We start from the raw sequence: 23194 nt of genomic DNA, 5'->3' as shown, positions 1-23194 counted from the left end.
CAGCAGAAGGCAAAAAGTGAGTTTTATTCTGTAGACTTGCTTTTAGACTATTTTCTGGCTAAGAAAATGAAAAGTGGCTGGGAAAATGAAAAAATAACACAAAATTCAAATAGTTGATGCAGCTTTCTAACAATTGGTTTATTAAATATGTAGAGATAAAATAGTCACCAAAGCACTGACTAGCTTCCCCAAATGAGAGGAAACCTACTTTATTTGATAGATAAATATGTAAGCATACAACCTTTTTGAAAAACAGTTTGTAGTTTGATGTTCCAATTCTGTTTAAATTGCACTCTGTGTAACTAGATCTCTAATATCTTTTATGTATCTAGATCTAATTTTTCAAAAATTCAGCACTGATTACAGCATATATACCTGCATTTACTTGCTAAGTTTTCTTGCATATACTTTTAAATTATCTAACTGGGACATTTTATAAGTTAAAAATCCAATATATCAGTAAGAAAAATACAATATGTGATGCTTATTGTTTTAGCGTCTAATACATTCTGTGCTTCTGTTTTACAATCTAGTATTTTTCATAAATTGTATTTAATAAATAGCATGCTCAATATATTTTACAGTCACACTGACATTGTTTGCCATTTAAAGTTGAGATAAACTCTATCAGTTACTGCAAACATCTTCAAGGAATGGTTGAGCAGCTGATAGTAATTTTTTATGCATGAACTGACCATTAATTAGACAGATTCTTCACTCATGGGAGACAGGGCTAGTTAATTTGTAAGAGTAATTATTCTGTCTTTGGACTGGAAGAGTTAATCTCTTTACAATTTTTCAAATGTTGTTAAACTGTTACACAACCCAAAATTTAGCAATTAGTATACTGTGTGAAGTAATAGGTCCATACCATTACATATATCTCTGTATGAGAAGAAACATACAGTCTCTTTGAATTAATCAAATGAGCTAACAAATTACAGTGGATAATTACGGGCATCTAGAGATGTGAAACTGCTAGCAATCAGACACTTGTAATGCTAAGAGAATAATTACATCTTGTGGTTTGCCCTGGAAAGGATTAAAATATTCCACCAATCTGTAGTATTTTGAATTATTTTACTGCTCATTAATGATCATCTGGGGAGCAAGAGAAATAAAATATTTTATTAGTCTTTCTAGAAGACTACAAAGTACTTTCAAACAAGGTATCACTCAGTGAAGTACAAAGTACTTTCAAACAAGGTATCACTTACTGAATATGACAAAGAAATTAAAAATGTGAAAGCAGATGGAAATGAGAGAACACTATGTTAGCTTCAACTTTTAGCTTAAACTTCTTTATAGAGGGTTTGTGATAAAAAGTGGTGACCTTGAACTTAACCCACCTATATGATCAAGGGAAGCCAGCTAATATAATCTTTTTGGATTTCAGTAAAGCTTTTTATCTCTCATAGGATCCTTCAGAACAAAATGACCAGCACAGCTGGATAAACACATCATGTGATGGGTGAACAGCTGGCTCACAGGCCAGGCACAAAGGGTTACAATGAATGGGGTGACATTAGAGTGGTGACTAGTGGGGTTCTCCATCCTTGACCCTGTGCTCTTCAACATCTCCATAAATGTCTTTGATGCATCCCATGACTAGGAGGGATATTGAGCAAGTTTGCAGATGATGCAAAGCTGGGAGGAGCTGTTGACTCCCTCAAAGTCAGGGAAACCCTTCAGAGAGACCTCAGCAAATCAGGGGCTGAGCAATCACCAGCCATGTGAAGTTCAACAAGAGGAAGTGTCACATTCTGCGCCTGGGATGGGGTAAGCATGGATGTATGGGGATTGAGATGCTGGAAAGCAGTGCAGCAGAAAGGGATGTGGGGATCCTGGTTGACAGAAAGCTGAACATGGGTCAGCAGTGCCCTGGAAGCCAAGAGGGCTGCCCATGTCCTGGGGTGCTTCAGGCAGACCATCACCTGCCAGTCAAGAGGATACTACTAGTCTCCCCAGGGATAAATTTTGGGTGTAGTCTGATGACTCTTTGAAGACCCAACCACAGAACACAGCTAAGCCCATCAGTTAAACTGGTGGTGTCTCTAGGAAAACATATTTAAGAATGGAAAAAGTATTCCAAACAGGCAGAAAGAACACAGAATGAGAAACAGCAGCGGGAACACCACAGCCACAGTAAGAGGCTTTCCAGGCACTGAAGAAGGTATTTAACCTGCAGTCCATGAAGAAGCCCCATGAGATTAAGCCAAAAGTTTGAGACAGAAGAACAGAGACAAACCACTGTGCAATGACTGTAAACACTCCCCAAATATTTTCACCACTGACTCATTGAAGGGCTGAAGTAATTGAGGCAACCTTTGGCAATTAAGAGGAGAGGGAAGAGATGAGGTGTGAGAAAGCTCTGCATCTTTTACATTTCTTTAATGACTGAAACAAAAATCAGTTAATTTGAATAAATATTTAAATAAAAAACATTCCTGATATTCTGATGGTATCTCCATAAACCTCACCTTTTACCTTAGGCCTAAAATATCTGTCAGATTTTTTTCTATTTCTGAACTCATGCCACTGAGGGAATTTCTAAAACTCCTTTGTTTATGTTTTAAAAAGATGGTCCCAACTATATTTTCTTGACTACAAGGATAGTCACCTTATGCTGGGCTTTCTTTGGAAGCATCTATTTAACATTGCTGTGTAGTCTCATTTCAGATTTCTGCTGGCCTAAGATAAGACTGGCCTAAGACTGATAGTCAGACTGTTCCTCTGGGAAAGGAAAAGTGAAGAAAATAGATTAATAACCATCTAAAAAGAAGCTTATATATCAAACAGTCTGCAACATCTACAAAAGTTGCTGAGCATGGTTTCTAAGAATGATTCTGGACTTGAAATGTCACTAGGTACTGGCTGGCCACCTTTAGAAAAACAAGACTAGTTTTGGACTTAATCTCATCACCTAACATATGGGTTTTTTTTAATTCTGTGTTTGTAAGTAAAATAGGTTTTTGTGGCAATGTGGCTGACAGAAAATGAGTACTTTGAGAAAATGTAAGGCATCAAAAATTGTCAATTTGTATACTCAGCCACAGATTCAAAGGTTTAACAGCCTTTTCAATCAAAGTTGCCTAGCCATAATAAGCCATAATAAGATATTCAATGAACATTCCTACTACGGTAATTCTCTGTTACATCACAAAGTGGATCATTCTTGTAAATGTGTGGTACCTAAAATTCAAATACAGTCTCGATGAAGACATCTTTTTTTCTGATAAAAAAACAGATTATTAACAAAAATCAATATCAAACTGTCTGTGGAGTCTGTGAGAATCCATAGGAAAGACATCTGAGGACAGATTTTCTTCAGTCTAGTAAATACATGCAGTATAAACTTCTTTGTTTGCATTTGTATGCATTTTAGTTTTGCCTGTAAAGAACAAGATTGATACCATTCCTTCTTTTTCTGTTTTTGGAGGAATGTAAACCTATGTCTACTGTTTTTGAAGTGAACCCATTGTTCTGTATTATATTGATTTTAGACATATTTCTAAAGCTAAGTATTTTTACTGAGCTAATTTCAAAAGGAAATGAGCTTTATTTAGAATGTCTTAGCTTTCAGTGGTATTTATAGGCATTCAATTATCTCTAAGTGAAGCACAAAATATATTCCATATCCTAGGTGATTGTTAGGATACAGAATACGTGGAGCTTTAGCTCTCTTACCTCAGAAATAATTTTTTACTGTGAGCAGTGAATGGAAAAATGAGCCATCTTACTCCTTGGGCCAGGATTTGGATTTTTGATTTGTCTTATTTTGTGTGTAATAAATTAGGCAGTTTTCTAAAGAGCATACATATATGCATACTGTTTTCCAAGTAAACTCTGCCTTAACTCAGCTAACTCAGAGCAAAGAATTCTGCCATGTAGTGATGCATGGGAGCCAAAGTGTCAATGTTTAATTCCTATACTCTTTCACCTATTTTGGGGCTTTACCAGCTGAATACACACTTACACATTTAGTTAATCAGTGTTTCAGATCTCCATTAGTTTAAATCCTCTTAATGGCTCAGTGTAGGAGGTATTCTTATGTCTGTATTCTTCTCTGTCTGATAACAGAGAATATGATAACAAAACACAGAAGTGTATTTGTGACTGTTCTCTTTAAAAATATCTTTTTGTTTTAGAAGATTATTTTATAATGTAGTTACTTGAATGAAGACTGATTTATTACATGGATTGATAGAAAACTCTCAAAATATGTTATTGACAGACAACTGATCTTTCAGAGTAAGGGAATTCAGACACCCAGATTCACTTTCATCCCAAACTTGATGCTTTAATCCACAGCCTGCACTGTGGGACAGCTATGAAAGGGAAGAAGAAAGACATATATGAAAAGAAGGGTGGTTTCCAACTCTCCTGGTTAATCTGTCACTACATAATTAAGAATATAAGATTTATGGGGAAAAAAATAAGAGGGAAAGTGAGAAAAAAAAGAGAAGAAATATAAGTATGATATTGAAAACAAGTGTCTAGAATATTTTGGCCGGATGGAAAACTGAGTTTTTCTCTCTGCTGCTAAGATTCTTTCTGAATTTTATTTACTTACTGCTATTAAAAAAATAATCCAGGAAAAGATTTTCTCACTGAGTTCTGAGTAATGTGACTGAATTTTTGAATAATAAAAGATACCTCCATTTTCCTTTTTCTTCATAATGTGGATGCCTTCTCATGCTTACTTCATATTGATTCAAGACACCGCTCTCTGTGAGGAATTTGCAGACTTGTTTCTAGATGAACACATTTTGAACCAACACATTTTCCTGAATGCTACTTGCTTGTTTGAGGTGGTCCTCTGAGACACCATCTTTTTACCAGTTTGTCTAAGTATAATGCTCTGAAAAATTTTCATGCCAAACAGAAATAGGGCCCTACCTCTAGCAAAGTTGGGTCAAAGAAGATCACTGATCATATGTTACTAAAGAACCAGTGCCTACATTTCTGTGGATGGATCCAGAATTTGAACTGTATCTAATATTCCAGGTGATGAATAGTCCTGATGGATAGATTTTCAGTATGAGATGAAGCTGTTAGCTTTATGCCTCTGGCTAAATCCACAGAATGACCGCCTTCTGGAAAGTAATTACTGAGACACCATGTGTAGAACAAATTTCTTCATTAGAAGACCAATTCTTTATTAATAGCCCAGCTTTTTTACTGAGTTGGCCTTTACTCAAAAAAGTGATTGAAGAGGAAGACTCTACTTAAAGTGAAAATTAGTCTGGCCTACCTTGTGCCCATTAGCAAAATAGGTTGTTCTCTTCTAATCAACCGTGTCTGTCTTTCACTTTGTTAAAGAGAAAACCTTACCATACAAAACCAAATAAACCAATGATAAAATTTATCCTCACTGAGGAAATACCCATAAGTTAATAAAAAGATTGGAAGAAAAATTACAATTGAAAAAATTGTCTTCAGGGATATGACCTCTGTTCCAGAAGAATTACTAGGATAAATACTTGAGTAATACAGGAGTGAAAGGGAGTTGTACTAGACATACCACATTAATTTTGGAGGTTCATTTTTAGTTAGTGAAAGACAGGTATAATCACAAAAGGTACTAGTGAACCATTTAATCCATACATCCTTTACTCTGCTATTCATAAGATCAGTTTGAAACAATTTGAAGAATTTTAAATTCATTTGGCTATTTTTTTCCTATTTCTCCCTTGTTATTTTGGCATTAGACCACTTAAAATCACTTGGTGAAAAAGATGAACAGCTTCTTGGATATGACAGCAAGGTGCATAGGCCACTGCTGAGTTTAAATCTGATGTTGTCTAGACCAAATGTTTAGTTGGTAGAAATCAAGGTCTATACAAATATGCAACTTTGGATTAAACTGCAGCCAATGGCTGCTCCCATTGGTTACTGCTTATCTGCTGAAATATGCTAAGTAATCATTTGAAGGTTTTTCAGACCTTTTCAGTGCAAAGTAAAAACCTTTAGTGGGGACCCAACTTAGATTCTTCTACACAAATGGATGTGACATGAGGAAAAAATAAGAGGAGTAGGAGATAACTACGCATCTATAGGGCTATGACCTTATTGGCAGCATGGAGACATGGTGGGATGGCTCCTCAGAAGCAATGCATTTCAGCAAAGATAAAGACAGGCAAAAAAGACAGGATGCCTACATGAATAAACACTGTCCTGCATGACATCCTTGTCTCTAAGTTGAGGAGACGTGGATTTGATAGATGGAGAAGTCAGTGGATGAGAAATTTGGGTGGACGGACTCAAAAAGCTACAGTCAATGACCTGATGTCCAAGTGGAGGCCAACAATGAGTGGCATTCCTCAGGGGTCAGTATTGGGTGTTACACTGTTTGATATCTTTTCTGGTGACATGGAGAGCAGAACCATGTGAAACCTCAGCAAATTTGCCAATGACACCAGACTGTGTGGTGTAGGTGACACACTGGAGGGAAGGGAGGCCATTCAGAGGGACCTTGACAGGCTTGAGATGTAGCTCTGTGTGATCCTAATGAAGTTCAACAAGGCCAAGGGTAAAGACCTGCACTTGGTTCAGGGCAGTCCTAGTGCAGGCTGGGAAGACAATTAAAGAAGTGTGACCAGCAGGTAAATTCACCATCAGGCGGGTGATTCTCCCTTCTATTCTCATGAGACCCATCTGGAGTGCTGCATCCAGTTCTGGGACTGCAACATAAGAAGGACAGGAATCTGCTGGAGCAAATCCAGAGAAGGGCTGTGAAGATGATCAGAAGGTTGGGGTGTCTCTCCTATGAAGACAGGCTGAGTGAATTCAGGTTATTCAGCCTGGAGAACAGAAGGCTCTGGGGAAACCTTACAGCAGCCTTCTAGTAGATAAAGAGGGTCTAAAGAAGAGTGGAGAGACACTTATGACAAGGGCATGTAATAATGGGAAAAGGGGGAATGGTTTCAAACTGAAAGAGGATGGGTTTAAATTAGATGTTAGGAGGAAATTCTTTGCGGTGAGGGTGGTGAGGCACTGGAACATGTTGCCCAGAGAAATTGTGGATGCCCGCTCCCTTGAAGAACAGCCTGAGCGAAGCAACCTAGTGTTAATGTCCATTTCGGAAGTATTAGAATTAGATAATATTTAAGGACCCTTTCTACCCAAACTATTCAGTGATTCCAAGATTCTATGATCTAACAGAAGATACAATCAGAATATTTTTCAAAATAAACGTTGAAGTAGACTAAATATGAGTGAAACTAAGAACAATATACCAAGTAGAGAATTCTGGTTAGTCTCAGAAGTTTAGTGATCTTTACTCCGTTTTTTTTTTTTTTTTTTTCAAGTGATGAATATCTGTGTTTTTGAGGATTCTACAAATGAGTAAAGAAACAGTGAGAGAACATGCACACTAAACAATTTGAACTTGATCAATAGACGCCATTTGACTGCATTACTGAGATGGTGGATGGAAATAAATAAAATAAGATACAATGCCCCATACATTATCAATATTGCAAAATTCATTTCTTCCAGAAAAGTTATCAAGAAAGCTTATGATACCTTCATTTTGATTTTGACAAATTATAAATATTTAGGATGGAGGAAGACACTATGCCATTTCTGAAGTATATTAAAGTGGTTCTTTTTCAATTATATAAAAAATAAGGATTCTGTTTAAATTATAGAAAATAATGAATAAAAGTCTGGTTTCAGGATTCTTATTTAAAGAGATGGAAAAAATAAGTTTCTGAATGTGGATAATATATGCAATTTCCCTAGGTCAAAATTACAAATATATTTGGAGCTTACTTGTAAGGAAAAAAGCATCTTAATAGACAACCTATAAGGACAACAAGAGACAATATTTTTTTTTTCTTAGCTGAAGAATCTGTGTATTCTATTTTATTTGTGTCCATCAGTACAGAAAAAGGGAAGGAAAATCAGACATTTATGGGCTGAATTAGTGTGGAATTAAAAATTACCAACTTTTGGCCTCAGGAATTTCATGTTTCAAAGAAAGATTTGAATGTGAATGCTGAGGATGAGATAGTTATGTTAGACAGCATTGTATGAGGCAGTTTTACTAGTTATTAGCATTAGAACATGGGAATGTGTGAATGTCTGTGGTAGATGTGAGAGATGTCTATGTCCATACATTTGAACACTGGCTTTATATTTATCTAGGGCAGAATAAGAACACAGCCAACGTATGATGCTTCATGCTAATGCTTACCCATTCTCTATCTCTTCAGCTCTGAACTTTCTAATTCAGAAAAAGAGTCTGCTTCGTAGCTTTCCGTGAATCTCTAGCTTGTGGTCAGGTCTTGACACTTTCAAACTTCGTAATTTTTTGATCTTTTCTGTATCCTGTGGCAAATTCAGCTTTTTGCATTGAAGTTGATGAAGAAATGCATAAAAAAAAAAATCTGTCTGTTAATACCTTACTGATACACTCTAAACATTTTTAAAGATAGAGTGAATAAGCTCCATCCACTCTGTTTTGTCTAACATTTTCTAATTATTGAGTTTTCATGTTGGCAATAAAATGAGTTACATAATCAGTCCTTATACTGTGACTCATTGAATATATTTTTTTTGTAATTCCTAGTAAAGGTTCACACAATTTTTAAGGAAATGATGGATCAATGTGTCATGGAGCTAACCTCTGCTCATTTTGGCTTTTTTTTTTTTTTTTTTTTTTAGCAACTGGCTACTCAACACACCTGTTTTAACTTCAGTTCCTTGAATTCCTGGTATGGTAGAGGTCTTACAATCTACATAGTCATTGCGTAAAACCCATTAATTTTGTTAGTGTCATAGGATAGTAAAGACTAATGGCTTTCTAGGGACTGGGAAATTATTTGATGTAAGGATCCACCATAGGACTGACAGGACACAGTTCTCACCAGGCAGTGCCTGTCCCATCAGCTAGGGAGGGGACAGGGAAGCCCTGATGCACCGGGCATAAAAGCACGGTTTGATAGCTGAGGCTGAGGTGTCCGCTGTGGAAGGAGTGCATGAATTGTCCTGTGCTGTTCACAGTGGATTCCAGACAGCTCTGGATGGAGGGAAATAGTCCATGACACTCCAAAACTTCAACCAAACAGAGGATCACATGTCACTTCTTTTCAGGCATGTTTGAGGAAGGATGGCAGCTGCTGAGGGCAGGAAATGCAAGCAGGACACATGATAAAGTGTTTGAAGAGTATTTGGAGAAAGAATGAGGGAAATTAGTGAAAAGAGAAATTTTTGGGATTTTTGTAAAGAGGTGAATCCCTGAAAGATGGTGCTTTGTGATGGACAAGGGACACCCCTGAGGGATTGCATTCTTTGTGTTGCCTGTGCTGGGACAGGACACCTCTGAAGGAACTGTGGCCCAGAGGCAGCCTATGCTAGAGCAGGAAACCAGCAAGAAACAAGAAGTAGTTGCAGAAAGAAATCTCTGTGTACTGTTCCCAACCTTCTGCACTGCCTATTTCCTCATCAAAAGGGTTTGGAGGGACTGAGTGTAGTGTATGGTAAAAAAAAAGAATGGTTGAGACAAGGAAACGGGAAGAGCTGCACTGAAGCCGAGCCTGGACAAGAGGGAGGGAAGGCCTTTATCCAAATATTTCATTACTCACTATCTTACAAATAATTGGAAATAAATTTATTTAAATTACATTTAATGAGCTGAGATTTTTATATCTTGTTACAGCCAGCCATGGTGACCAAACCCAGAAACAGGCTGATGTCCCCAGAGGTTGATGGTGGCAGGGAGGGATGGCGCAATGTCCAACACAGACCTGGAATTGCTGGAAAGGGCAGGGGAGTGGAGGAAAAACCAAGGGCAGGCTGGTACATCAGTATCCAGGCTGGACACATCTCAGGTATCAGGGCAGTAGTGGAGCAGTCAGTTTTTTCCATCCTTTGACAGGAGGGGAAATTTACTGAAACCAATGAGAAGGAGAGGGCTGTTATTAGAAAACACAGAAAATAATCCCTAAATGGATGTCAACACTGAAGATGAAGAGACATGCTCTTCAGGATGTCAGTAATTTCCTGTTATTACAACTCCTCTCTGTTTGAGGAAGACTGGTGACACTGACCTTAGGACCCAGATGGACTTTATAGGGATAAGCATAAGAAAGGAGAAAAGATATTTTAATTTTTCTTATACAGCAACAAAAATACAATACTATTACTAATGAGGTTTTCAATATTCATCCAGATTATGATTGCTGGTATAATTATTGCTTGCTTTAGCCTGATTAATTGCTCAGTTTTTATAAACAAAAATTCTTGGCTATATGTATTTGTATTTAAAATATTTATGATGCATTTCCTTTTAGCCATACTAAGATTTTGATCTTTGGGATGTTTTTGCTATACTTTTAGTCTTGTTTCCATCCTCTTTTCAATTGTTATTTTATTCTAACTGAAAAGAATGAAACAGAATTTTACATAGTACTGAAAATACAGAATAATATTCAGTTTGTACATGGAAAAAGTACAACACTTTTTTTTTTTGCACTAACTTCTAATATCCTGATTTGCTTTTATGGACACTCCTGAATATCAAGTTAATGATTTTTGTGATAACTGCTTTTGTAACCCCTAATCATGGTTCTGAGGGTTTGATTGTCAGCTCAGAGTGTTCATTTTTTATGAGACATTAGACTGGTTTATTAATTTTTTTATTACAATTGTAAAGACAATTGTTATTGCCTTTAATCTTATCTTTATTCATATTGAAAGTCATCTGCCATTTCAGCAGCTAGTTTCTGCTGGTTACTTCTTCTTTCTGCAATTACTTAAAACCAGACTTTATCCTTACTATCTAGAATAAACTCCTGTCACCAACAAACTTTGTCACTTGGTTACGTTTGCTAAACTGTATATTGATATTTTCACAAGTCATGTCAGTGTAACTCATCATCAATTACTCAGTTATTGGTGGTCACCAATTGCTCACCTCTCTTTCCTGAGATCTGACTTTTCTTACCTTCATTTCCTCTCTTTCTCTAAATAATTTGACATTGCAAAGTTCTTTTATGCCATTGCTGATAAGTTTCTTTAAAAGCATTTGGCAAGAACCTTTTCAAACCTTTGGAAACCCAAAAGGTTTTATCCATTAGATTACCTTTATCTTATAGGATATATGAGAAATCAATTTGATTTTCACTGATGTTCACAAAAACCCATAAGTTACTCATGAAATTTTCTGATGATAGAAAATTGGAAGTCAATAACAATACAGAAGTAGTTCAGAATAGAAAGAATTAGATGATCTTAGAAATGGGTTGAAATATGAGTGATCATCCATTTATATATTTAAAAAAAATTCTGCTATAAAATGGAATTTTTTTCTACTTCAAAAGATTCAAAGTCAAAGAAATTAACATTCTGAGCAATTACAGAATGACTAGAGTATTTAGGGCAGAATGGGAAGAGATGAGGGGTTAGACATACCACAGGCTCTGTCAGGAAATTATTTCTGTTACAGAAAATGAAATACCAATAACATTTGACAAGGTATTGCAAAAAACCTATATTGAATCTTTTATATAGTTCTGGACATAATTTTTGTTAAAGTTGAGGTGACCAGAAGGATGAAAACTTTATTTTATTGAAGGCAACTTACTGAGCACAGAAAGATTTGTAAGGTAAAATCTGGGAGAGGATATATTTTGCCTTCCAGAAATAAACACCAGAGAAAAGGATAATTTAAGGTAAAATACATTTGCACAAGAGCAAAAAGGTATAAACTTTCTGTGATCAAATGCAGCATACATGTTTAAGGAATATTTCTAAGTATGGGGGAAATTAATATTGAAAAAGATACTGTGGATGGGATTATTTAGTGAAGTTTTTTTGCAACAGTATTTTCTTGCTTCTTCCTCCCCCACCCCCTTTTTTTTTTTTTTTTTTTTTTTTTTTTGTCTTCTTTCTCTTCTTTCTCATAAAGGTTTTCATATATTTACTTAAGGGTATACTTTTGGTTCAATGAAACATAATTATATAGAAACCTTGGGTGTCCCATATTGTGATTCAGCTTTGGAGTTTGTTTTAGAACTCTGAAATCATAGTTTACTAAGATGCCCTGAAGTGAGAGAAGAGAATGAGAAAGGAGCTCGGCAGACCATTAACATGTGAAGGTAACTATCTAGCAGTGGAGAACATTTTCTATAATTCATTCTTATTAATAAGATGATCAGAATTTGAATTAGGCTATGGAAAATATAGAAAACTGAAATAATAAAGAAAGCAGAAATACAAAGATATTCATAATCAGGAGGAGAGTATAAAACCTACCAGGAATAGCATGAGTAAAGTTTATTTAAACTAGAGAAGTAAGAATATTGTTGATAAAAAAATAGTATTTTCTTTTAGTTGCTCACATGAATATAGTTATACTGTACTTGCAGAGAAATTTTGATTTAGGATCGTTAATAGTTACCAGTTATAATATAGTCATCATAATGCTAAAATATTCAACTTTTTCCAGACAGTAGTTCAGCCTTTGCATGTAGTTTACTATATTTACATGTCTGAAGGGCTTAGTTACACATTGCTGAGGATACCACTTAGAAGTCACTCTCAAATCTGAGATTTTATGTGGACAAAGAATTTGATAAGTGGAATTTGACACAAAGTGGCACCTTGCCTCTTACAAAATATACAGAGTACAGAAGGAATATTAGTCATGTGAAGAAGTAACAGGGAAAGAGCATTTGATCTTATACCCTCTGCCATAAATGTAGAAAAGAAAAAATGTGAATTGAACAGTGAATTTTCTCCTTGTTGCCCTTCATGTCACCTCTTTCTTGTGAACTTTGATTTTTAGCATTTTTCCAAGAAGACTGAGTTATAAGGGTTTTCCAGAACTTTATGGTCAACAGCAGAAACCTAAATAAAACCTGAATTTTTCTGTCTCCTGCCTCTTCTAACTCGAATGCTGTTAGTCATGCTCTGCCTTTCGATTAGAGCGGTGGCAAAAAGAGCACCATGCAGAACAGGAATGTAATGATGTAGTCTGACTGTCACATTCCAACAGGATGTGCTGACACCTTTGCCATTTTAATATATGTCCTTCATGGTTTTCCTTTTAAAATTGTTGCATTTTTAATTTAAAAAATCCTCATATCCATTTTTCCACATTAAAGTTTTCATTTCAAGGATGTGTTTATGTGGGTATCCAACAGATGTCTAATGTTTCTAAAATCCCTTAAAATTATTGAAACATTAAAATACCACTGCACTTGAGAAAATATTTTAATCAGAATGATCGTTGCTAAAGCACTAAGTATAATATGTCATTTAATAGATTTTAGAAGAGAACAACATGAGGGACAAGTATTTGTGAGTCTTGCCTTTTCTTAATTGATGTGTACAATGACAAGGTTCAGGACGCAACTATCTTTTGTTAATCATAAAAAAGATTTCAAAAGGAGAAGTGAATGCTCTTATCCATAGGAGGGGAGGAAAAGTGTTCCCTCAGATCCAATTCACCAGTGAATTCTTGTTACATTACTCTCATTAATACTTATACAATGGTGCTACCATAAAATAGAGACCAGCTAGAGATGCATAGTATAAACAAAGAGAGAAATTAGTCCCAGACTAAGTGCCTATAAATAGGATACAATAAAAGATTTGCTCACAATTCTTCTTTAGCTTTGCAACGATTGAAGTATTTTCACCAATTCTCATGTAGCTGGGAGAAAATATGTGAATACTGAGCATATATGCGGTCTGAATCAGTCAACTCTTGCTCTCTTACAACATAAATGACAGAGGGGTGTGAGAAGGAAAATTTTTGTATGGTGGTTGTTACAACTTAGTGGACCTTGTGAGTTTGTAGCTGAGAAAGGGTGTATTTGAACTTAAAGTATGAGATTTTGAAATTTTCTAAGATGTCTAAAAAGTCAATGTGTTTCTTCAAGCAGATGGTGAAGATGGTTATCTTTGATCTAAGCAGAAAAAAAATAATTTTAACTTTCTCCAGTTTTATATTTTTGTATTTTGTGAGCTACAGACTGTTGTGGCCCCTATCTAAATAGTCAAGTTCTTATCATTGCTTTATTGAAAATTCTTTTGTTCTACAGAAAAGGCTTCTTCAACTCCTTTCTTGTCCAAATGGTTGTCTAAAACACTCTGACTTTTTCAAGGATTTTGGCCCCTTCCATGTCTGTCCCTTGTTTTTGTCTGTCCCTCTATGGAAAATAATAATAATAAATTGTGTTTTTTATTTAGGAATAGAAATACAAGAACTACACTCTGAATATTTTATAATACTTGCATCAAAAGGACAATTAATTTCAAGAAGATAGGTTGAGGATCAAAGCCTGCTTTTATTGCAGCTGTGCCTAAATGAACAGCTTCAAACTTCTGTCAGCCCTCGCTTGGTATACTACCAAGAAAGACTACTGAGAAGATCAGCAATGTATATAGGTAATTTGGGCTCCTAGACTCAGAAAAAGTGATCATTTTACTACCTGTATGTGTCTACTCCCTTTCAATATTGCTTGTTTTCATTTTAGTATAGAGTGTTCTCTTTTACACTCAGTAGAGTGTAGAAAATTCAGTCAGCAGACTTTTCCTGATCCCTGGAGCTCATGGCACACAGGAGGAGTAATCTGAAAATCCTGTTCCTACTGAAATTCATTTAAGTGAAAAATACTCAATATCTTGTGTGATCATGACTTTTGTATAATGTATTGTCAACAGCACCTTGAATGGGAATGTAGCATATTTTCACATGTAATTTGTATCATGTCTCCTTTTTTCTGGATAATCTGAATCACATAGAGGAAAAACATTTTTTCTTTGAGAGGCAGGGGGTTGCAGTTCCTGCTGAGTTTACAACTAATGGGTGTTGTAAGATAGTGCCTTAGAGCATGATAGTGCTGATTAGAAATATCTTACCTTTGAGAAGAGGAAGGACTCCCACATTCCACTGACTTTCAAACTCAGCAGGAACATAGAGCCAGGAGCTATGGTTTCTTTCATATTTACCTCTGTCTTTGTCCTCATTTAATAACACCTTCATTCCACACAGAGAAGAATCCTTTGCAGTTTTCTGAGCTATTACCATAAAGATTGCAGAAAATCCTAGGAAGAGTTTGTGAAAAAAAAAATTGGGCATGAAAACATCAAAGTGAAATGAATTATGAAAAGTTTCAGCTATTAAAAATAAAGTGAAAAGAAATATAGTGATGATGAATCAGGGTTGGAAAGACAGGAGGAAGTGTCATTAAGATAAAACTAGTGACTTCCTCACAAGGAAACAGCACTTACAAAAGGGATGGTTACACCTCCTCCACTCCCCATGTTTTGCCTATGGGCCTCTTGTGTCAACACTCATGACCCTGTGTCTGTGCAGAAGGAGGGATATGCAAACTGATGTAGATAAAAATTAATCTGTGATTATGTTGGTTTAACAATCAGAACGTAAGCAGTAGCTCATGGAGGTCTAACAAAGTGCATGAGGAAAATTTCAGTAGCGGTAGATCTCAGTCATTGCCCTTCAATCAGTAAGGAAGGCAGCCACTCAGAATTAATGGTAGAAATTGAACTTCAGCAAATTATGAAAAGTTTTGACAATTGAAACTGTAAAGGATAGTTAAAACAGAGCTGTTTGTGTTCAGTCTGAAGAAAAGAATAGTAGGGACAGTTGTAATGACTATCTACGTAAATGTAAAGGGACAAAATAAAGGTGAAAAGGATCAATTATTTTCAATAGCCAACAAGTACAGAATGAGCAGTAATGGAAAAAAAAATAGTAGTAACCCTTTATAGCATTTGATGTGTTCAAAATCCAGAAAGAACTAATTTTCACAATGTTTGTGTGTATTTAGTGAATATTATCAATACATTTTATGAAGATACTAAGGTAAAAATCTTTTCTGCCTTTCCCTAGTTCAAGCAATGTAAAACCTAGACTAATATTGGAAAAGATTTGTATTTGTTTTCATTATGAATATATCAGTGCTCAGTATTGAATCCAAAAAAGGGACTGACCATTCTTGAATGTTGAATTAAACACCTACACTCCATGTATAGTGAAAGGAAAACAAGTACTTCACAATGAGTTCCACAGAAAAGAAAATAAAAAGCCTACTTTCTAGGAAAAAAACCAAAAAAAACCCCAAAAAAACCAAAACAAAATAAGGTTGCCTAGAGTTATAGTCCATAGAAAGAATATTAGAAACAAGGATTTCATCTCTCTTCCAGACCCAGTAGCTCCACTGGAGCTGCTCAGAGACAGCATCTTAGGTTGCAGGACAGAATCATTCCCTAAAGGTAAATCCTTGGGAATTTAATCTTAAGGACTGAAGTCCTTCAATTTAAATTTATTCTTCAAAGAATATGTAACATTTCTCAGGAGAGGAAAAAAAAAAGGGTTTTTTGTGGAGGTTTACATACAGGAAAAAAATGTAAAATACATTTTGGGATATTGATATTATAGGTCATATATGTTTATATGTAGAGCTATTTTCATGTTTGAACTGAAAGTTTGCCTCAAAAAAGGTTAAAATCTTTTGTCTTCAAAAGTGCTATGAGTTAATTTTCATATTTTATATTATTGTAGTAATCAGTCTAAATAATTTCATTAAAGCCTTCTTTTAGGGCATCTGTGTATCGTCCACAGAAGTGTGTTAGATGCTTTACAGTCATGCAAAAATATAAGCTGCTACTTTGGAGTGATTTCAGTTTAAGTAGACAGTTTGCATAAGGAAGGGAAAAAGAAATTTAAAAATTAGAATTATTAGGATATAATTATTTTCCTCTTTCCCTACACTTCAGTAATTTCCTCTCACTTGTTTGGTTTCACTTAGCTACCTTAGAATGATATAATACTGCAGGGTTTTTTTCCTTCAGTTCATTAAAAAAACCCCTACATATTCAGACACCATCTCTTTGCACATTTCAGGATTCCTAAAGTCCATTAAAGTAACTTTATCTTCTCCTGATTATCATTCTCTCTACTTTATTATTTCCCCAACCTATGCTCCTTACTTCACCATGCTTCAATTTAAAGTTGTTCTCATTATATCTGTCAGTATACCTTGTCAGGGGCTCTTTTGCCATGACACTTGATTAGGATTTTTTATAGATTAGACAGAAAAGAGGTTCCATTTTGAACCCACTTGATGAAGAATTTGAGATTTTTCTCACATGTGCATCCCTTGGATGGAGTGCCAGTGCATTAAATGAGAATTAGGATATTGTGAAGACTAAGCTAATTTCCCATGCCCTTTTAATCTCTGTAAATTCTTTTAGAACTTTTCACTGCAGTATCTATCCTTATGCCAAGAAACTGTTTGAAACCTTGAAGCATAGGACTGCTAGCACCTTCAGGTAACAACTTAAAGAGAACTGTGCACAACTGCATTTACCCAGTTATTAGTTCTAACTTGATTTAACAAGAAGAAATGTAGCTTTTAAAATTCTTGATAAAGAATTGGAAGTTAAGTTTACTAGGCATGAAAAAAAAGAAGGTTTTTTTACAGAAATAGGTATCTGACTTGAGCTGTTTGAGCTTTTTTACTTCATGCAAGGTACCTGGAGACATAATGTGGTCACATTCATACACTTGATATTGTTATAATATGATATAATTAATTTTGTTAACCACTCAGCACAGAATCATTGATCCTGTAGGTGTAGTCAGGGTACTTTGAGTACTAAGCCTGAATTCTGGAGTACCTGTTGTGGATAGACTCTTTCTTATCCCTGGAAAAATACTGTAAATGGCTGAAATTGATATTTACAGTTTATATTTAGAAAGATATGGTCAGAAAATTTTCAATTGTATGGCTTTAATTCCACAATATAGGAAGTCACAGCTAAAGACCATCTGCTGTAGCAGATAACAATGTACTGGTGCTGTCAAATATCAGGAGCACAACAGGATTGCTGACCTGCAGACTACTAGAGGAAAGCAGATGTAGTGACTCTGTCTGTGGCCTTTACAATCCCTTGCCTGCTGAAGTAATGTCTTTGGAAGACATTATTTGAATACTGTGATGTCAAATCACTAGACAACTTCATTGCCATTATGCCATCTAGGTATCATGGTCTTTTAATCCCAGAAACCTGCTGTAATAAAGCTAAGTAGCCACTCCTAATGCTTATTAGAAATGCATCTTCCTGAACCCGTGTTCTGCTCTCCTCTTCCCAGTTGTACACTTGCTAATACAATGTTCATTAATCAGTTCAAATTACTTTCAAGCTGCATTTCCAAGTTTTAATAATATTATCAACAAATCCTCACTCACAGAAAAGATGTCTCCTATTGAACCTGGCAAATCTTATCTTCCTCATACTGTAATGGTTGACCACAGTAGTAATACCTCTAATTCAGGTTAAACCCTTATAGAGACAAATTTGTAAAAACTGCTTTTTCCCTATTTTTATAATGAGGTAGAATTATTGGACTGTAGCAGTTCGGCTTCTGTATTTGCTTCATCTTTCAAAATTGTTTAAATCAAAAAAGTTAATAGCCTCTGTCATAGTAAAAATTAAGTATTTTTTTAAAAAATTAATTTAGAACAGGACGCTTTATATATCTACTTTAATAAATGCAAAAATTCTGCATGTCCAAACATATCAACTGTGAAATTTATTACAATATTTTAAGAATCAGCATTTCTTGAGAAAGCAAAAAATCAACTGAAGGATAAAGGAAAAACACTTTTAGAAAGGCAGCAGTATTTGTCGTGTCTTGAAGATTTACCTTTATATTTTACTTACTTGGTTTTGTTTTGGAATTAAGTTATAGGGATGCTAAAGGTTTAGTTACTTAATCTCATGGTTGATCCCCAGCCAACAACTAAACACCCCACAGCTGTCTGCTCATTTTCTCTTGGTGGGATGAAGGGTAAAAGTAAGAAAACTTGTGGGCTGAGTTAAAGAATTTTTAATAGGTAAAGCAACAGCTGCATGCTCATGCAAAGCCAAATAACAAATTCATTCACACCTTCCCCTGAGCTGGCAGGTGTTCAGCCATCTTCAGGAAAGCAGGGCTCCATCACATATAGTGGTGACTTGGGAAGACAAACACTGTCACTTCGAATCTCTCTCCCTTTCTTCTTTTTCTCCCAGGTTATATGCTGAACATGATGCCATATGGTATGGAATATCCCCCTGGTTATCTGAGGTCAGTTGTCCTGGCTGTGTCCTCTTCCACACCGCCCTGCATCCCCAGCCTCCTTGCTGGTGAGGTGGTATAAGGAGCAGAAACTCTCAGTGCAGCTCAGCAGTGATGAAAGCATCCCTGTGTTATCAGCCCTGGCTACACTGCAAATCCAAACAGAGCCATAGGGGCTGCTACGAAGAAAATAAATTCTATCCTAGACAAAACTAGCACACTTATCCACTAGTGGAATAAATTTAATACTGAAAGGCTGCAGCTGTACTGATGCTAACAACAGATGACAATTCTGTATTTCACTGCAGTTTCTTTTTCTATTCCACTTATAAATGTCAAAAATTATCATAAAGGAAAATTAGGAAATTGTATACTGGTAAGTTCTTCACAAGCTGCTCTAGGATTTTGTTTAGATTTGTTAAAATGAACTGTGGAAAAGAATTGCTTTCATTAATAAATTATTTTTCACAGGACCAAAGTCACCACAAGAAACATATAATGTGTTTAATTTCACTGTTCATTGTATTCTGTTGATAATAACAGTTATGGTGAGTCATTTGTGATAACTTGGACTATCTTATTGCTTCAAGAATTAATTTTTGAAGACCATCACTCTCCTAAAATTGCCAGTCTGTTTATGAACTACTGTGAATCTTGTGATGTCTAGAATTGTAAAATCTAAAATTTGGAAATTCTCTTTAGGCTAAACAGAAGGTATAATGCTGGAAAAAAGCACAAGGACCCTCTACTGAGCAAGTCTGGCCAGCATGCATGCATTGGAATTCAATTTTCCAGAAAATATTGGGTAAATTAAATATCTGTCACATTATAAGACAAATATGCACATAAAACCATTCTGTAGTGCTCTTAAACAAAATACATGATTTTGCAGTAAAAGGACTCTTGCTTTTTTGTATTCTTTATTTAGTGAATTATTATTGTGTTTGGATTAACGATAATTATATAAATGACAATAAGGTACAACTAACAATGGGGAAAAATAAATTAGAGGCTCATCAAAAAGACTAGGCTGTTACTCTGAATGTGCTGCCTATCGTGATGACAGGGGAAGAGAGTGTTCCTGGCAAATGGAAAACATTTTGTGAACATCTTTAAGACAACAACAAAATCCTGTACACTTTTGACAGGTCTGTCCAACCTCAGTGCTTGTAAAGATCATGGAGAATTTCCTTTTGAAAAACACTTCCATATGTAAAATAAAAGAAGATGACCAGGTAACCAGGTAAGACAAAACCTGGTAGCTAACCTGGTTGCTTTCAGCAGTGCATTGAGTGGCAATGGATGGAATGAAAGAGCAATGAATAGAATATGCCTTGCAGTAGGATTTCTGAGATTTTCTCTTTCAGCATGCCCATTTGGAAGTAGAGGAATTATGGACTGAAGAATTGGATGGATAGAGATTCGGGTGCATCACAAGGGTCTAAGTAATCAATGCCTTCATAGCCATTTGGAGGTTGGTAAAAGGGTGTTTCTGTGTTGGTTACTGTGTTAATATGATACTGCATCATGAATAGCCACCTTCATGACAGGTTAAAATACATTTTCATTTCAGCAAATTTGAAGGTGATGCTAAAATTGGAAGAGCAAATACAGCAAACTCTGAAGTTTCAGTCCAAACAGATCTTGACAAACTTAAGACTGACAGAATTCTGCAGGGAGAGACTGAGAGAACTGGGCTTGTTTACTACAGTGACAAAGGTGCAAGACAAATGGCAGATCACAGCTTCTTGACAGAGAGTTAAAGACATGGTGGAGTAAGTAAAAGATGGTAAAGGCAGCATCTTGAAATTATTGCATGGGGTTTAGACTGGACATTTGAAAAAAATTACATGTTCATAAGTAGTATAATGCTCGAACAGGTAAGCCAAACAACTTGTTGAATCTCCTTTCTTGGAATAGCTTAATAGCTGAAAAATCAGGTTTCTGAAAGAAATGAACAACTAAAAGAACCAATATTTTCTTATCACTGGTAGAGATAAATATTATTAGAAAAGGTGATGTGATACAGCACAGAGAACATAGGCAAAACGAAATAGAAATGTATAAGAAAATAGAGGTATATCCTAAGAAATTCATCTTGATGCAGTTGAATGTGCTTGGGGAAACAGAGGAAAGATGAGGGAGCGATATAAAAATTATGAAAAAAATTATCTTAGTGGTTATGTGAACTGGAGTGGGCTTAGTATGTCACAAGTTGTGTAAGTTGAAAATATCTTACTTGTGTAGGACAAATAAAGGAAAGCAAACAGAAGGCAATCACAATCCTAGGGGTATGTAGGGATTATTTGTTATCATCATAGCTGTTAAATGAAGAAAACAGAAACTCCTGTAGAACAAGAAAGGACAAGTTCGGTTTTGACATAAGAAAACAGCCTTCTGATGGGCTACAGCTGACTGAAAAAAATGTGAAAAAGATCACATATTTCTCAAAACAAAAATAACATTTTTAAGACTTATACTTTGAAGTTTCTAATGAGACTTAAAACAAAAAAAATATTTTTAGGCCTTCAAAGGTTTGCAAAAAACATTTTTTTCTTTCTTTTCTAATTACAGGAATTAAGCAAATTTATTAACTATGAAAAAATCTTCAGTTCTTTGTCCTGCCAGTAAGTGTGTGATACTGTGAAGTATACAGATGAATTAAAATGATTCTGTAGATTTTCTTCTTCTTTACAATAACTTTAACTAAACAGAAGAAATTGAGGCTAAGAATAGCCAGATCATGTTATATATTGTAATTTTCTGACTACATGTGTATAAAGAGTCTTTTAATCTGATTGAGTAGACAACTATGAGAATACTTCTTATTGTCACTGTGCAGTTTTAATGAGTAGTTTTAACAGAAATAGATTTTTTAAATTTAGAGATACTTTTCATTTCCTTATTAATACATCTATTAATATTTGTGCATGTTACCTCTATTAATATTTGTATATATGTATTTTTTAATAAGTAAAGCGCCATTGGAAAATAAGAACAGCATAGTTAAATAGTTTTGGTAAACTTTCTAATTTTTTTTTTTCTTTGCATAGCAACTCTAGTGCCAACAATTTAAGCAATCAGAGCTGACAATCTCTATTCTAGTTGTGTCCATCAGAAAAATCTCTTAGAATCTGTACATTTATTTCCATGCATGCAAAAGCGAGGTAGCAGTTTTTATCCCTGTATGCAGCGTATGATTATGAAAAATTTATAATGTAGAACAGAAAAGTTGAAAACTTTTAAGATAGACTGATAAACTCATAAACAAATTAACTTACAATAGAATTTATGTTAGCAAGGGAAATAAGCTTGACCTTTTGGGTCCATAGTAATCTCATGTTATTAACAACTGCAAATAACTTTTAAGATTTTGAAGAGACCTGCAAAACTTACAAAATCTGATAAAATTTTCAATGTAGAGATAACAAAAGAGAGGTAATGTGTTTACATGACTTCTCTGTGCTGTGCTTTGCCCTTATTTTTGGTGTTGTTTAGGTCTGAGAGATTTGTTCATTAACATTCCAAGTAAGTTTGCCACTGTATAAGCCTGGAAAGAGAATATGTAGAGAATAGATAGAAGTACACATCTGTTATGAAGGATTTAAATATTTCTTTTGGCTCTGCAGGTGACCAAGCAGAGCATAAAGTGGTCAGAAAGCAGTAAAGAGTTTGGTACTGTTTCAGCAACCAAGGAAACTCTTCCTTTGTGGTGTTTTGGAGTGAGTAGATCTTGAATATTGCATTTGATATTAGAAGCTACGTTCCAAAAGAGATTCCATTACATTCCATTACAAACTGAATGAAGTTCTCAGGACAAGCTTATAAAGCAACAACCACCCCGCAACAAACCAAAACAGAAAGGAATCCCAAACCCTAGATCAAGGAGATGGAGGGATAGATTTCTGAGGAAAGATAAAAGAAGGAAGTAGGTACATCTTGACTCAGCAATGAAAAGGGGCAGGGAGAATTAGCATACAATAAATAGCCAATGGTTTGAAGTATTAAGCCAGAGAGTAATAATTTAGTGCAGGACGAGGTGATTTAGTTAGAATATTGGAATTAAAGAAAAGAATCTGTAAACTGAATGCC

General features: G+C 35.3%; 1 long non-coding RNA gene across 1 annotated transcript; it reads left to right on the top strand.

Annotated features, from left to right (window-relative positions):
- Positions 1-18875: 18875 nt before the first annotated feature.
- Positions 18876-21708, top strand: LOC140683859 (uncharacterized). The gene is made up of 3 exons (XR_012055426.1): positions 18876-20576; positions 20676-20877; positions 21677-21708. It is a non-coding gene; the product is annotated as an uncharacterized lncRNA (long non-coding RNA).
- Positions 21709-23194: the final 1486 nt, after the last annotated feature.

The sequence above is a fragment of the Taeniopygia guttata genome, chromosome 4, assembly GCF_048771995.1.
Source record: "Taeniopygia guttata chromosome 4, bTaeGut7.mat, whole genome shotgun sequence".
Lineage (NCBI taxonomy): Eukaryota > Metazoa > Chordata > Aves > Passeriformes > Estrildidae > Taeniopygia > Taeniopygia guttata.
This window is presented reverse-complemented; position numbering and strand designations above follow the sequence as displayed.